The 3,519-nt window shown below is 36.6% G+C and overlaps 1 pseudogene; it reads right to left on the bottom strand.

Moving 5' to 3' along the window:
• Window positions 1-500: 500 nt before the first annotated feature.
• Window positions 501-1,444, bottom strand: LOC127203058 (vomeronasal type-1 receptor 4-like; annotated as a pseudogene).
• Window positions 1,445-3,519: the final 2,075 nt, after the last annotated feature.

Raw genomic sequence — 3,519 nt, 5'->3', positions numbered from 1 at the left:
AATCACAGACTGGAATGAAAATCCTGAAGTATGCATGGTGGGTTGCTTGTCTCCAAATAACCAAACTGAAAAACTATTGATTTGTGAAGAGCCCTTTAGTTTATGAAGGTTTCAGGACAGCTACAGGCCGGACAGTAAACCAACTAATTAACCAACTAATCATACATATATATGAAATCATATATGCAAACTAACTAGTACAATGTCTACTAAAATCAATATGGCAATTCCTCAGAAATGTGGTGCTCAATCTACCTCAAGAATCAGCTGTAACACTCTTGGGCCTATATCCAAATGAATTTTCATCTGATCACATGGACAATGGCTCTAATATGTTCATTGCTTCTATATTCATAATAGCTATAAATTGGAAAGGACCTAAATGTCCATCAACTAATAATGGATCAAGAAAATGCTGTACAACCTATAATGAAGGCATCAGGTTTTACAAAGTGAGATCATGAAACTACTGGAGATAACACAAAGCATCATTTACGTAATCAAAATAAGATTAAGTGACTTTTATTTCTTTTCCATTTCGAACTCAGCCTGGACACATTGCTGCAATGATTCATAAGAAGAAAAGGTGCGAAAGATGGAAAACACAGAGAGATGAGACGACTGATGTTCACCAGCCACCAATTGTGATTATACAAAAGAGCAATGCAGCCTCGTAAGATGGAGGAAAGAGTATAAAAAGCCAGAAAGGTACACACCAGAGCCAGGATCTTCTGGGTGGCTCTTAATTCAAAGGAGCTTCTGCTGGAATCATGAGAGCTCCTGATGTGTTGAACCCTATGCTTGTGTCTGAACAGAATTACAATCATGGATCCACTATAGAAGGCAATGAGCACAGAGAAGAAGACTTCAGGGCACACCACCAATGCTGTGTAGACCAAGCGGATTATTTCATCATTATCAACAACAGAGCAGTATCCAAAATCTCGTATTCTTGTCAAATTTTTGTTATTTATTTTGAGAAATCGGTAGACAAAGAAAATGAAATATATCAAGATGTGCAAGACCCAGATGAGGGGAATGAAGCAGCCAATGAACTTTACAGCTTTGACTTTATGATCCTTCCAAAAGTATTTCCTCGGACAGATGGTCATGGCCTGGAAAATATTCAAGAGGCAGGCGGTGCAAATGGACACACTTCGAGCAAATCCTTGAGTGTACACTAGGAATTCGCACCCCAAATAATTCAAGGATTGCTTCAGTCCCCAAACTGCCATTGTTTGAGGCAATCCTGAAGAAAGAATGACCAAGGCATTGGCAGCCATTAGATGCATGAGAATCACATCTGTGGGCTTCAACGTACATTCTTTGTAGTAAAGCACTACATAGTAGAACACAAGAGAGAAATTTCCAAGAATTCCAGTTGTAGTTTGTGATAAAAAAAAATAATTCTGATTACCAGATTGCAAAAGTCCATTCTGTGATTCAGCACAATTTCTTTTACACCATATCATCCTATTTCAAAAGAATAATGGTAGTTGGTTGTAGTTGGTATGAAAAAGGATGTCATTATCCATGGAATTAAAGACAACAGGACATCCTTGAAACTCAGGAGTAAAAGCCCATCTTAATCCACATAAAAAGGTATGGTCTCCAAAATGTTGGCAGTAGTAGTTACTTTTCATGTTTGTTACTATGGGATTTGCTCAATACCTCACCATGCACATATTGGTGGAAAGAAGGCCATCGAGTTTCCTCATAAATGCATCACTCACAATGGTGTGATATCGGTCTGTGAGAAACAAATGAATGACATACAATATTAACAAACATAATGTAAAACTGTCAAGATATACTAAAATTCGCCATTTCTGTTGTAAAAGAAATATATTTCAATGATAACCATAAAGCTTAAATAAAGCAATTATTTTCATCATCATGATACCTTTATTGATTATTATGGAGTTCCATATGATTCATGCTGATCACATTCACCTCCCCATATTCCCAGCATACCCTTCTTATAGCTTTCCTCAAATGAACAGAAGAAGAAAATTAAACAGAAAGAAAATAAGTAAGTCCAATTTGTGTTATCTATATACTTACTGGAACATGGTAAGTTTTATCATATAAAGCAATTGTTAATGCATAAATCATTTAAAATCCAAAGTTAAGTAATGACAAATGAATATCACTATGAAGAATATATCTAAAGTTTTGTGGCAAGGCAGACATTCCACCATATTTTCTCAGCTGAGACCATCTTTAATTTAATATAAAAAGAGACCTCTCTTTTCTACATTATGGATGAAATGTCCCATGGGAAAGTACCTAACCCGGTTCTAGATGATGTGGGTCAAAATGTGTCAGAAAGTACATAATTTTGTAAAAATGCATGCATTCTTTGCTCTCCCTTGACAACTGTCAGTGAAGATGTAGATTTTCTGATACCTTTTCATAATGAAATATTACTCAGGTATTAAAAACAAAGACATCATGAAATTTGAAGTCACAGAGATGGAACTATAAACCATCATCCAGAGTGAGGTAACCCAGATTCAGAAGGACACACATGTTATGTACTCATTTATAAGTGAATATTAGCCATATAATACGGGATAACCATGCTACAACCCACAGACTCAAGGAAACTAAGTAACAAGGGTTCAAGGAAGGATGCTTGAATCCCACTAAGAAGGGGAAATAAAATATACATCATAGACATAGGAAGTGGATTGTGATAGAAAACTGAGCAAGTGTAGACTTTGATCATTTTTAAAACCTACTTTATTTGGGGTTCTTTAATGACTCTACATCCCTTCCAACTCACCCAACCTAGCAAGGAGAGAAAGGAGCTTAACAGGGAAGTAGACCTTTTTTTGGACTCAGTGACCTGGAGAGAGTCCACTCTTCAGGTCAATATGTCTAAACAAATGGTTTTTTTTTCTTCCTGTTATTGTGCTATTATATTAACTGTTCAAAGTATTGAGACTGATCAATAGAGATCTGATTTGTTAATCTAATTATGGTCAATCATCCCACTATACGATCCTACCATAGTTCCAAGATTTTAAATTTCCTTTTGGTACTCTTTCACAGAGAACAAAAGGGCTTCTCAGAGTATTTGTGCTCTTAACACAAAGTTCTTTCCCCAAGCCTGTACTGTGCTATTTATGTCTACTACCCTTTTCCTACAATGTGTTCATGTCTAACAACGTGTACTTCACTGCAAATTTCAAACAGTGGTGATGCTAAATTTTATCTTCCTTTATGAACTTAAAAGGATTCTTGTAAGCTACATGGAATCCACCTCTCAGGTCAAATTAAGTCCAGATAAGTACTGTATTCCAAAACCTAAGTCTCTCACCTATCTCTCAGGGTGGGATTCCTTCTCCTTTTCCCTGGTTTTGAAACTCCCTTTCCCCTAACTACCTGTTTGCCACCTTTTTACACCCAACACCAGCTAAATCCTCCCTTCCTAGTCACAAAAAATGCTTTAAACGAACTTAAGCTGTAGACCCTTCACTGTGATCTTTCCAGAGGCTATCACAGAACAGCGGA

This window comes from Acomys russatus, chromosome 19 (assembly GCF_903995435.1).
Source record: "Acomys russatus chromosome 19, mAcoRus1.1, whole genome shotgun sequence".
Lineage (NCBI taxonomy): Eukaryota > Metazoa > Chordata > Mammalia > Rodentia > Muridae > Acomys > Acomys russatus.
This window is presented reverse-complemented; position numbering and strand designations above follow the sequence as displayed.